Source organism: Rhinatrema bivittatum, chromosome 1 (genome assembly GCF_901001135.1).
Source record: "Rhinatrema bivittatum chromosome 1, aRhiBiv1.1, whole genome shotgun sequence".
Taxonomy (NCBI): Eukaryota; Metazoa; Chordata; class Amphibia; order Gymnophiona; family Rhinatrematidae; genus Rhinatrema; species Rhinatrema bivittatum.
Window position 1 is genome coordinate 262,241,289 of NC_042615.1, and position 14,230 is coordinate 262,255,518.

The window sequence follows — 14,230 nt, forward strand, 5'->3', positions numbered from 1 at the left end:
TCCCACCCAAGGTCGAGACTTTTCTCTATTCTCTCCTATATCAACTCTCCTGGTAACCAAAGTATAATCAAAGTAGCATAGGTATTGCCATGCTGGGTCAGACCAAGATCCATCAAGCCCAGCATCCAGTCTCCAACAGTGGCCAGTCAGAGTCACAAGTAGCCAGCAGATCTCATAAAATAGATCTAATTCCTGTTACTCATGCTAACACTATAGGGTCAAAAATCCACAAATGAAAACAAAAATCAGGTAGGCCAAGAGAGAGCAGAAAACAGATGTGCTACGTAAATGGGTTCATCTTATCCATTAGAATCTGTGTTACATTCTAAAGGAAACCCCAGTTCCACAGTTTAACAAGAGAAATTAGCAAATGCTTAACCCCACTTTCATTTCATTAGTACTACTTCAAATGATTGTAATAGCCATTGATGCTAAGTTTATACTTCCCCAATCATTCATTCATTGCTGACAAAACTCATTTGCTGATACAGTTAAAAAAAAAAAAAAAAAGGAACGGATTTGGTGTTTGCTCAGCAGTATTAAGATAATCTTAGTGAGTCACTGCAATATATAAGAACATAACATAAGACTTGCCATACTGGGTCAGACCAAGGATCCATCAAGCCCAGCATCCTGTTTCCAGCAGTGGGGGCCAAGCCAGGTCATAGGTATCTGGCAGGATCCCAAGGGGTAGACTGATTCCAAGCTGCTTATGAATAAGCAGTGGTTATCTGACTGCAATTCCATCTTAGTAATGGTATATGGACTTATCCATAAACTAAACAGCAAAAAATACCTCATGTACAAAATAGAAAAAACAAATCATTAGTGAGGAAATACAAATTTACTACTAAAATTAAAAATGGGAATTAGTATCAGAAAACATGCGCTCTTTAATAATCCACAGGCTCTTGCCCATAGTGGGCTTCAACCAGCATCATACAGAAGAGCACCCAGTACACGTCACATACTTTTTCCCATATTCTCATAACCTACCAAATTATTTTTTGTCACATTTTTCTTTAATATTTTAATATTTTTGTAATCTTAAAATGCTTTTCCCCCTAAAATTTTTGAATTTTTTAACTCACTTCTTTTGTTGAGAATTTTCCTTTAAATTACAGCTTAATGGCTATGGTGCTTAAATCTCATTCCCAAAACAGTCCCAACATTAACAGTGTTTTGGCATTATACATGCCTTCTTCAGGGGAACCAGAATTATCCTTTAATTTGGCAGTCCTGACTCATAGAACAGACTGATATTTTGGATGCAGTCTAACTGCTATCAAGCTAGGTCACAAGTACAATGTATAAATGTATCTTTCATCACTCCAAATCACATACATTATTCACTGCTGTATACTGTGCTGTTTGTACTCAGATCCAGACACAGCTTTGTCCATATTGTAAGGCTCCAACACATGAGGTTATGGGGTCAGGAACCTGGTTTATACTTTATAGTAGCTTGCTACATAACATCTATATATGACACTGCTTTCAGTCAGCAGAATTCAAAACTTTAAATAAAATGAGGGGGTTACACAAAGCTCTCACATTTAGCCACATTATGAATATTTAAGCATATGTTATCCTAGTTTGGGATTTCCAGATTAGGACATCTGACTAAAATTCAGAGGAAGGACTAACCTCCAACTTAACATCCTCTGAAAAGTAAGATTCAGGGCTACAAAACTACATCAATTGAGTTTTTAATTAACTATACAAATGTGATCACTTATGGAGCTTGAAAATTATGAAATATAAATTGCTGAAAATAAAGAAATAAAAATAAATCAATACATTGAACATGTGTACTTCTACATATTTTAATGTACATGTATATTTTACAGAAAAATAAAATATGACTTACCCGCATAAGTCCCAATTTACATGTTTAAGTTGTCCGATTTTAACATGCACAGGTCAAGAAAATTGCCAGTTTTACCAGTTAGTGAACCAGTTCACCCAGTCCTTCTGCAAGTCATTGAGACCTTCCTGGTTCTTCAGCCTGAACTCCCCCCAATTGACCCAGACCTCCCACTCAGTCAGTATTGTACAATAGAGATGTGAATCGTGTGCCAGATCGTCTTAACGATCAGGTTCGGCTGGGGGGGGGGGGGGGGGAAATCTGATCGTTAAGATATGTGAATTGGAATAGTTTCCGATTCCAATTCACATCGCTAATTTTTTTTTTTAGGGAGGCCCGCGCCTCTAAAAAAAAAACACCCACCCGACCCTTTAAATCGACCCCACCCTCCAGACCCCCCCAAAACCTTTTAAAATTACCTGGTGGTCCAGGGGGGCCTTGGGGAGAGATCCAGGGGGGCCTCGGGGAGAGGAGAGATCCAGGGGGGCCTCGGGGAGAGATTTCCCGTTCCCAGGCATCAGCTGTTCTAAAAAAAAAAATGCCGCCGATGCCCCTTTGCCCTTACCATGTGACAGGGTATCCGTGCCATTGGCCAGCCCCTGTCACATGGTAGGAGCACTGGATGGCCGGCGCCATCTTTAAAGATGGCGCTGGCCATCTTTACTCATCAGCCCCTATTATAGAGTATAGTATAATAGGGGCTGATGAGTAAAGATGGCGCCAGCCATCCAGTGCTCCTACCATGTGACAGGGGCCGGCCAATGGCATGGATACCCTGTCACATAGTAAGGGCAAAGGGGCATCGGCGTCATTTTTTTTTAGAACAGCTGATGCCTGGGAACGGGAAATCTCTCCCCGAGGCCCCCCTGGACCACCAGGTAATTTTAAAAGGTTTTGCGGGGGGGTCGGGAGGGTGGGGTCGATTTAAAGGGTCGGGTGGGTTTTTTTTTTTAGCGGCACGGGCCTCCCTAAAAAAAAAGGGTCGGGAGGGTGGGGGAGGCTAAGGGGGGTCAATTTAAAGGGTCGGATGGGTTTTTTTGTTTATCGGGCCATCTGCGCCATTTTAATTAGTGGCAGCCAAAATGGCGCCGATGGCCCGAGAGCGGGAGATCACGCCGGGACCCCCCCACTGGACCACCAGGTAATTTAACATTTTGGGGGGTTCGGGAGGGTGGGGGAGGGTAAGGAATTGGTTTTAAAGGGTCGGGGTGGGTTTAGGGGTTGTTTTGGTGTGCTGGTTTTCCCGCCCTCCCCCAAATAATTCCCGTGCCCTATTTAACGATACAATACAAATGCCCCTGACGATAAATCGGGGGCATTTGTATTGTATCGTGCACTCTAACGATTTAGGACGATTTAAAAATTATCTGACGATAATTTTAATCGTTCAAAAACGATTCACATCCCTATGGTACAATACTGTTACACAACTGCTAAGAAAAATGTATATTTTTGTAAACCGTTATGATGGCTCTACTGAATGACGGTATATAAAACTCAACAAATAAATAAGTAAACAAACAAATAAATAAATAAATGTTTAATATCACTTATACCATGTAATTAGCAGGTGTAAAATTATGCCAATAAGTTTCAAAATGTTTGCATGCAAGCATTTTGAAATATCAACCTTCGTTTTGGCCATGCCCTGGAACATCCCAAGACCGCCTAAATTTTACACACACATATGTTTATTTTAGTTTATTGGCGTTTATATACCGATGTATCAGACGAACCTTCACACCGGTTCACAAAAATTACAATATATTCAGAAATACAATAATACATAAAATAGTAACAGCTAAAAACTATACAGAATAAAGAAATAAATTAGTTGTTAATAAAATAAACCAAACAAATAAAACTCATAAAACAGAAATCAAATTAAAAACATAATAAAAACAATAAAATGAAGTAAGTGGTAAGACAGTATTAGAAATCAAATAAAAGATAATGGTAGCCTGTTAAAAAGAGTCAAGAGATATGAATAAACTTGCTGTTTTTCTACTCATTTGTAGCATCTCAGATTCTTATTGGCATTCTGATCTATATTTTCGTACTCTATAAAAGCACATTTAAATAACCAGGTCTTTAATTCGGATTTAAATTGCTTATGTCAAAGTGGCCCCTAAACCCCCTACACTAAACCTCACCTCGAGTTACTAGGTGGGCCTCCCATAGGGATACAATTACCTGTCTAGGGAGGAGGCACTATGACAAGGTTCTCTCTCAATCTCTCTCTCTCTCTCCAGCTACATACCTGGGGAGGGAATGAGTGCGGTGTTTACTGTTTAGCCTGGAAACGAGCAGAGCAGGTGAGATGCAATTCCCATAGCTGTTTTCCTCAGATGGCAGGAGAGCAGGCAAACGGAGCAGATGACAGCAGGGGCTATGTGTGCGCAAAAGTGAAAATATAAACATATTTTCAACTTTTATAAAATATGGCATATGCGAGTAGAGGCTACTTACATGCTTATACAGGGACAGTTCTATAATGAGGCAGGGTGAGGAAGCCGCCTCAGGCAGCAAAATATGCCTCTCCAAAATCTCCTCCAGCAGCTGTCTCACTTTGCCACCAAACACCTATTTAGGGATCTCAGCGGGTTCCCACCCTTCACAATCAATTGAAGAGGTCTTGCGCATCACCGGTGGAGCCCAAGCTGTTGGCAGCAGAAGAAAAGAAGAGGCCCTGCAGGTCACCAGCAGAGCCCAACTTGCCAGCAGCTGAGGAATAGCAAAGAAACTGTGAGCAGCCAGGGGAGCCCAGCCCTACTTGGTGGCCGACATTGCCCAGTAGTGGCAGAAGAAAATACGAGGACTCGCTACCTGCAACAGAAAGGAGAGTCTGAGCATGATTAGTAGCATCTGTGAGTAAGGTAGCAGGACAGAGTGTACATATGAGAGCATGCGTATATGTGTAAATGAGAGAAAGCATATGAGCGTATTTGAGAAAGAGCGTCTGAATCGGTTATTTACACTTTCGGATAATAGGAGGACTAGGGGGCACGCCATGAAGTTAGCATGTAGCACATTTAAGACTAATTGGAGAAAATTCTTTTTCACTCACCGCACAATTAAGCTCTGGAATTTGTTGCAGTTAGTGTAGCTGGGTTTAAAAAAGGATTGGATACGTTCTTGGAGGAGAAGTCCATTAACTGCTATTAATAAAGTTGACTTCGGGAATGGCCTCTGCTATTACTGGCATCAGTAGCATGGATCTTCTTGGTGTTTGGACTCTTGCCAGGTTCTTGTGGCCTGGTTTGGCCTCTGTTGGAAACAGGATGCTGGGCTTGATGGAACCTTGGTCTGACCCAGCTTGGCAATTTCTTATGTTCTTATGTGTGTGTGTGTGTGTGTGAGAGCATGTGCATGTATGAGCATCTATGTGTGTGGGTGAGAGCATGTGTATGTATATATTCTTTTGGAATGACTGTATATAAAATGCCTAAATAAATAAATATGTATGAGAGAGCATCTGCATGTATGAGAAAGCAAGAGCATGAGCGAGAGCATCTGTGTGTGGATGAGAATGTATATGTATGAGAGAGCTGTATATGTATGTGAAAGAACAAGTGTGACAGCATGTGTGTGTGAGCAAGTGTGAGAACATCTGTTTGAGAGCAAGTGTAAGAACATCTGTGTTTTTGAGAGCAAGTGTGAGCATCTGAGTGTGTGAAAAAGCAAGTGCAAGAGCACCTCTGTACATGAGCAAGTGTGAGAGCATCTCTGTGTTTATATTTGTGAAAAAGAGCATGTGTGAAAGGATGAGTGATAGCATGTGTATGTATGAGAAAGCACGGGTGAGAGTATCTACAAAGTGTATATGAGCATGAATGAATGTATGTGTGAGCGAGAGAGAGGAGAATGATCTCTTGCTCTCCCCCCCCCCCTCCCCTGCACTAATCCACAGAAATCTCAGGGCAACCAGAATTCAAGTTCCCAGATATTGAAAGGAAGGATTTTTGTTATTCTTGCTAATTCTAATTTTTGGGTGCTATTTAATATATGTTATTGCTATTTGGGAAATTTTTAATAACTTTTATGAGATTTTAATTACTGGATATTCTAATCATTGTTTTTATTTGAATGGTTCTACTATTATGATTATTTTCTATTCTTTGATTTTATAGATTGATGTTTTATGAGAAATGGTATTTCTATTTTTCCATTGTTGCATTGCATGTAGTCTGGTTGTTGTGGTTTCCAGTTCAGTTTTTATTTACATGTTTGTTTATACTTTATGGTCACTTTATTCTGTTTTTGGTGAGCGTCTGTCTGTTCTGCATCTGTGATTGAGGTGATGTATCCTGCTAGTATGTAGTTTGTGTATGGATCTATATGGCTTGTTCTGTTTTCCTAACAAGAGGTGTATTGGTGTTTAGGGCCTGGTGTAATATCACTCAGCACACAGTTAAACTCTAGAATTCATTGCCAGGGGGTGTGGTTTCAGCAGTTAGTCTATGTTTAAAAAAAGGTTTGGATACGTTTTTAGAGGTTAAATCCATAAACTGCTATTACAGTAATTAATAAGCAATAGTAGTTTGTGATCTATCTAATGTTTGGGTATTTGCCAGGTACATGTGACTTGGATTGGTCATTATTGGAAACAGGATACTTGGTCTGACCCAGTATGGCATTTCTTATGTTCTTATGTAAATCAGTACTGGACCAATGATTATATATGACAGGTAAAGCAGAAGAAACATAATACAAACTAACCGCTCAGTGTTATGATGGTCCTTTAAGTTTTGATAAGAAATGCCATGTGCCTTAAAAATTAGAAATCTATAACACAAGTGCATTTTTTGGTGAAATAGTTGTCTTGATACACTTTTGGAATTAGACAATTTTTGTATAAAACAAAACCATTACCATCCTCAAAAAACACCAAACAAGAAATCAAGAAATATAAATCAATAGTAAATCCATACTAATAAAAACATAAATATTTCAGAACAGCTGATGAATTGAACATCCATTTGTTATTCCCCTCACCTCTGATCCCAAGCAACTCCAGCATAGCCTCTGACAGCATAAAGAGCTGAATAACATTTCCTCCAACTCTGGGCTGCCTTTATAGGCCCTCTGGCCAGGAGTTCCTATGGCACTGGCTGAGATGTCACATCCTCCAGGAGTATATCAGGAAGTCTCTTGCAACCAGCCAATGCCTCAGCAACAAGTCTTCTGGTGGTCTTGTGGTCTAGTGTGTGGTGCTAGGATTGGAATGCACTGTTTTCTGTGGTCCTTGCCATGCTGTTGTCCAGTTCTTTGTTTGTCTGCTCTTGTTCCAGTTCCTACCTGTTCCCTTCCTTGCTTGTCCTGTATGTCTTGTTTGGTCTGTTTGTCTTGGAATGACTTCCTGGCTTGGCCTCTGTCCTTCTGCTGCCTGCTCTGACCTCTGGTCTTTACCTGTTCTGCTGTCTAAAGCCTGCCTTGACCCATGCTTGCCTGGGCTCTTCTGTTGGATTGGCCTGGGGACCCACCTAAGTCCTGTTGGCCCCTGGAACCCAAGGACTCAACCTGTGGGGAATGGGGGCTGGTATAGGTGAAGCTCCAGTAGGTCCCACCACAGGGTTTCTCTGCCAACTGATGGGGTTAGTCTAGTGTCGTGTAGCAACAGCTTAACTCTGAATGGAGCACAAAAGCAGCTTTGTATGCAACAGTTTGCCAGATTGGGTGAGATCTGAAGCAGGAAAAAGCCCTCCCCGGAAGCAAGCAAATTATCCACATTTAAAAAGCCGTCTTCCACTTGTATCGTGACTTTGATTGAGAATCACAGCTTTGTTCCATAAGGCAAAAAATAAAAATATAAAAAGGTGCCACAAGAATAAAGATTGCCCCTGGCACTTCACTTTGGGCTTGCACTTCCAGCATGGCAGAATGTGAAGCGAAAGCAGGTTCATATTGAACCTGAAAGCCAAAAGATGAAGGTGGAGAAGGAGGAGGACAGAACCTGGACAGACAAAAAAAACCCAAAAAAACCAACTAACTGCTGAATAGAAATTGTAAGCAAAGAAGTGTTTGCCCTCTTTTCAAATTCCCCACTCCCCCAACCTGCTGGCTCATTAATGACCGATTTTTGGAGCTATGCAATTGCAGAGTTTCCCAAGAGTGAAAATAATCAAGGTATTGTATGATCAGAGAGGAACAACTAACAAAAATCTGCCATTCAGATCCCCACACTTCCACATTTTTCTGCCAAGTTTTTGTTTTTTGCTCCTTACTCTTAAAATGTACCCAAATGAGCTTGCATAAAAGAGAAAGCGAATGGCAGCTGACATAATCATTTCCCTAAAGAAAAAAAAAAGAGGGTTAAGAAAAGAAAAGAGGAAGCAGTGGATGTGATGGTTTTAGATGTGCTCATCAGATATATTTCCCCTAAGCGTCGCAGAGATGTCAGACACTCTCTTTTGACCGACCTCCCCACTGTTACTCGGGAGCTGCTCTTAGAGGTAAAAAGGAGTACAAACCCTTCCCCAAAGGTAATCCGCAACATTTTAATCAAACTCTCAAATGCGGTGCTTGACTTTGCTGGATTGTAAATGTGGTTTTACTTGAAGGAATCTTGTAGGGAAGGAGACTTTAAAAGCAAGAAATATCTTTGTATTGTGTCGGTTATGCAAGGCAGCCCGATATAGTGACTTGTTATCTATCCTATAAAGGCTTGGAAATTAATAATACATTTGTAGGATCTGTTTAGCTATGGATTCCTCCCGCAGCGCTCTTTAGATCAGACATGCAGGGCCAGGCAAAATGAGCCTATACTCTGCATAAACCTCAGGGAAAATCTTCAGGTATGCTTACTCCAAATGGTTAAAAATGTTCAGGTCTGGTACCATTCCTCCAATGCTTTTTGTAATTTGTACTGCTTTTTCCCTTAACAGAAGTTGCAGTCAGTGAAGCCCTTGGGTAAATGACAATTTATCTTAGCATTGTACAGGAAACCTGATATTGCAAGCTTTCTTGGACTTTCTTGTCTTCATTTTGTCCCATCCTTATATCTTTCAACTTGATCTTAATTTTGTAGTTAACTGGTTAATTGGCACAAAGAGAACTAATCTTCAAAGGAAAAGCAGGTGCATAATTTCACTTTCAAGATTACCCAGGAAAAATTATGCACGCACCAGTCCAGCTGCTATTTGGTGCGCAAAGCCTTGCAGAGAGAATTTGCATATGTAAATTTGAAAATAAAAAAAGCCTACACACATGTCCCAACCCTGCCCTGACTCCACCCCCTGGAATGCCTCTCCCAATGTGCAGTGTGTATGTGTGCATAATTTCAAGCACATATTCGGTAGCACAATTTTCTACAGAACCGTTTCTGCAGGTATAGCGCTACTTTACCCCCAGATGTATCTCTGAAAAGTACCCTCCCTGCTGACACACACTTGTCTACTGCCCATAATTCAGCAGGACATGACTCAAATTGAAAAAAAATTGCAGTAAGTGAAATCCTATCGTGGCTGCAGTATCACATACCATCTTCATACTTGCTAAGAAGCCAAATCCAAGCTTAGTGGGAATGCCACAAATATTTAATTCAAAAAACAACAAAGGGACTACCTTACACCGTGGAAGATTTTATTAGAGATGCCCGACTCGAACTGAGTTTCGCCAACAAGGCAGTTGCAGTGATATTTGTTTTTTGACAGAACGCTGTTTGAAAGTTTTATTGCAACAATCAATTTACAGATTGGTATATTGACTCTTACTGTGGTGAGAGTATGTTTACAACATAGAGCCCCTGATGCATCCTTGTTGGCGAAACTCAGTTCGAGTCGGGCATCTCTAATAAAATCTTCCACGGTGTAAGGTAGTCCCTTTGTTGTTTTTTGTGTTGGCTTCCGACAAATATTTAATTTACATGAACTAGATTCATACATGGAGCTCAAGGGGAGGGGTTGCAATCCTCTCAATTTAATTTGCATATTATTTACCATTATTCTGTGAACATGACAATGGAATACATTTATAGTTCATGATTTGTGTACATGGCTAGATCTAAATAACAGAGCGACAAAAGAGAAAATGTTTGGAGGCTGTATAAAAAGAGCGGCAGATTGAAAAGAGGTACTGAGACTGCTGAATGCTATTTTGTCTCTTTCTTGCTCCAACTGTATTTGTTCATGAAATTAAAAGAAAAAAACAGGTTGGAAAAGTGCATTCTTCCAGCATGACATAGAAATGAACTTCCAGCTTCTCTGATTCCTCCCTTCCCCTGCTCCCCACTGAACTTCCAATCTCTTTCCCCTTTTCCTTCTCAGCCCCCTTCCCTGACAAACCTCTGATCCCTTCGCTATCTCTTCCTCCTCAGACCTTGTGGACCTCCAGCACCTTTCATCCCTTGTCCCCTCTTTCTGCCCAGGACCTTATGGCTCTGGTGACAGTGGCATCAGTACTGTAGGGAATAAGCCAGCACATGGTCATCAGCATCATGGTGTCCCCGCCCCCTTTAGGCTTCCATGTGGGAGGTGGGGCCTTTGACTGCATTCTGACTCCGCCCCATGTACACTGCTTGCTGCTGCTACTGACAGAGCTACGAAGTGCAATGTGAGAGGGAAGGGATCAGAGGTCCAAGCAGAGGGAAGAGACTAGGGACCTACTAAGAGATTGGAGGTCAGCAGTGAGGGGGAAAGGGATTGGCTATCCAGCAAGATGGAGAAAGGGGATCCGAGGTCCATGATAGAGGAAAGGGAGACAGAGATACACAGGGGAGAGGGAGTGGGGCAACAAGGAATTAGTGTCATTTGTGAAAAGGAAAACCTTTCCTCCTAACTCCTTCGCAATATTGCTCACTAAGCTATTGGATTTTAATTTAATTTTATTAATTTATTTTGGATTTAGCTCATGTCTTTACCATTGGCAGCGCAAGTCAAGATTCAGTCAGGTATAATAGATATTTCCTTGAACAGAGCAGGCACCAGGACCAATCCCTGAGACACTCTACTAATTAGCTTTCTTTCTTCAAAGTTACTTCCATTGAAAACTGCCTTCTGCCATCTATCACTCAGTTTCTAATCCAATTCAAGGCTGCTTCATTTAGTTATGTAGACCTACTGGCCTCTAGAGGGTGCAGAGATATCAGGATTTATAGAATTTTAGCTTCTATGGATCACAATGGGAACTTTCTAGCTTCTGAACATTCATCTGGAGTACAAAGGGGAGTGGGTGATTTTTGAATGATGTGTGGTCCTTCCCCTAAAGGGTGTATACAATTGGGAGTATAAAACAGGGTATTCCACGAAGAAACAGGGATGGTCACTGAGGAAAGGGTCTCTGAGGAGGGTGTCTTTGGAGGGGCCTGAGCAACTGGAGAGGGAATAGGTGCTCCCCTCTCTGGTGCCACAGGTGCTAAAGGAGAAGAAGGAGAAGCTGGAGTGCTTCAATAAGCCCTCTAGGAGTTGAAAGAATCAGGAGTAGAAGGAGTTTGAGAAGGCCAAAACTGGGGGACAGCGAGAAGATGATTTCTGGAGTAAACAAGAGGAGCTGCAGTGGAGTCTGGAGGACCCAAGGGAGAGAAGTGCCTGTGTAAAGTTCCAGTGCAGGGCTGGGGAACTGCATCCGAGTAGGGAAGGGGGTGAGTTACCTTTGCAGCCATCCCATCTGCAATGTGAATAACTGGACTGTGAGAAGAGAAATTGATAAAGTGCCTTTAGGGATGAGGAACTGGTGAAAAGAGTTTGGGAGGAGAAGTTGGGAAAGATACTTTATTTTTTTGTCTGGGACCGCAGAGGACCTGAGAAAAGACAAAAGAAGAGTAACCGGGAAGGAATAAGTGGTTGGAAGCGTGTGGACTGTGGCTTTTGAATTTGACCTGTGGTTTTTTCCCCTAATTTTTGCTATTTTATTAGACTGTGATTTCAATATGTGGTTTGTTTTGTTGAACTGGTTATTTTTGGATGTAAACTGTCTTTATTTTGAGGCACAATTATGGTCTGGACATTGTTTTTTCGGGGAAGTGTCCACAGCCCAGTTTGGGCCTTGCAGGGTATCCTGCTCCCTTTTCCCAACTCACAGTACCTGGAGATACTGAGTGTTTCCCCCACCCTGGAAGAGCCAGACCAGTGCTCCCCAGGGTTGGGAAGGTGACCCATGATGAAAGTGGGGTTTCGTTTATGAGTCTTATGTGGGACACTATCAAAAGCTTTGCTGAAATCCAAGTAAACCATATCCAGCACATCCCTTGGGTCTAATTCTCAGTCCGACAAATCAAAGAAATTGTTCAGATCCATTTGAAACAATTTTCCAGTTGATAAAACCATGCTGGCTCCAATCCTTTTTACATTTTCCAACAAATGGATGTTGGAATGAATTATGTAAAAAGGATCTTTGTCTGTAGGCACAGTAACTCTCCAAAAAAAGTGAAGGAAATTCACCAAATCTGGCATGCAGGAAGAATGTGTGAATCATCTCAGGTGAGCTCGAAAACCAGAAACATGAGCCTCCAAAGAAAATCCCCATTGCTTTCCATGGGAAACCAGGGTCAGAAGCTGTTTGACCTCTTAGAATGCTGACCGGCGCTCCATTCTAAATGCTGCCCCACCCCCCACCCCCACCACCATTTCCAACACTTTGCTACAATGCAACACAGACAGAAAGAAACTGAGATAGGAAAAATAACTGAAGCAACTGGCAAAGGATGGCACAAGAAGCCACTTCCAAAGTATACATAAACACCTCGTCTCCCATACTGCCTACAGTACCTGAATGTAATCTGAAAAGTGGCTGAAAGGGGGAATATAAATCAAATCAAAGACTGCCCTTTCTCCCCCCTCACACAAACACACACGTGCACTCACACACCGCCACACCCCCCAAATCCATACTCACCACACATCCCTCACTTTTACCCCACCCACACCCCTACACCTCCACCTGACACATCCATTGCACACTCACATCTACCAAAAGAACCCCCCCATATATACCCCCCACACATTCACACATATCTCTTGCACACACATAATCCTCATAGTCTCTGAAATGCTCCCTGTTCCATGCGCAGGACCCCAGAGCAGGCAGAGCTCCGGAGCCTCAATGCGTGGATGAGATGATGGTGCAAGGAAGAGGGATTCAGTTTTCTAATGAACTGGACAACCTTTTGGGGAAGGGGAAGGGGGAGGCTTTTTACGAAAGGATGAGCTCTACCTTACCCAGGGTGGAACCAGGTTGCTGCCGCTAACCTTTAAAAAGGAGATAGAGCAGCTTTAAAACCAGAACAAGGGGGAAAGCCGGCAGAGGGAAGTATTTTTGAAAGATACTAATGAAACAGGAGAGTTAGAGCATCCCAACAGAGAGGGTCCAATAATAGCAAAAGTAGTCTATGTCCTTATAAGTAAAGAGGAGACAGGCACAATTTAGATAGGGTCCCCCGACACGAACCCAAGTTTTGCCAAACGCGGCTACATCGGGAGGGACTTTAAGCGGGGTTCATATGCTATAACATAAAAGAAAATTAACAAAATGAGGGAACTCCTAACAGGAAAAGGATCCAATATCAATAAGTATATAAAGACATTTTTACATCAAAAACAGCACACAATACATTTTTAATGCTGTGCTTACTTTCATTGTTAATTTGCAAAAAGAGAGCGGGCAGTGTCAGCAAAAACTCCTCGTTTAAAGAACTTAGCGCCAGAGTTGGCAAATCGCAGTGTATTCAACTATCATTCAGTAGCCAGTGATACCACAAATATCCAACATCTAATAAAGGGTAAGGACAGAAGTGTTAAAGTAAAAATACAGATTACTGAAGAGAGACATGCATTTGACCCACTACAATATAACAAAAGCATGGCAGAACCGCCAAACTCACTTTGAGATGCTATATAGAGAAATTATCAATTATATACCAAGAAAATGTGAAGAAGAGTAAAGCAGAGAAACGGAATTTGTTTGAATTTATATAAACTGAACTCGATTTCATATGTGATCACTAAACCTACATCTTGTGAAGGGAGTTTAAGATGAAAAATCCTATGTGCAAAACGCATCATGGCGTCTAAATAAACAAAGATTACTAGCAGGGAAAAATTGTGCTTTTACAATGAAAAATCATCTAGAAAATTAATAGAGAATTCATAAATGAACACCACTAAAACTTGGAATTAGATCCATATGGGGAAAAATTCATCAACGTTTTAAAAATCATACATTAAATAAAGGTAGTACACATACCTTATGCACGCTGTGCTTACGTTTGGGTTTGCAAGGAGAGCGAACGGAGTCGGTCGGGGTCGGTGTTTAAAGGGGCCGAAATTGGCACCAAAAATTCAACCAATCACAAAACAGCAAACTACCATAAGCCAATGAAAAAACAAGGCTAGAATCTACAGAAAAATAATAATATGATGACAGGGCATT

At 41.5% G+C, this 14,230-nt stretch overlaps 1 protein-coding gene across 2 annotated transcripts in view; it reads left to right on the forward strand.

Moving 5' to 3' along the window:
* The first annotated feature begins 8,268 nt into the window (after window positions 1–8,268).
* The window catches only part of SIGLEC1 (sialic acid binding Ig like lectin 1), a 147,272-nt gene continuing 141,310 nt past the window's right edge, over window positions 8,269–14,230 (forward strand). For both annotated transcript variants that reach the window (XM_029594240.1, XM_029594246.1), the window contains exon 1: window positions 8,269–8,349. The gene's annotated coding sequence lies outside the window, so the exon portion shown is untranslated. The remainder of the gene's footprint in view (window positions 8,350–14,230) is intronic.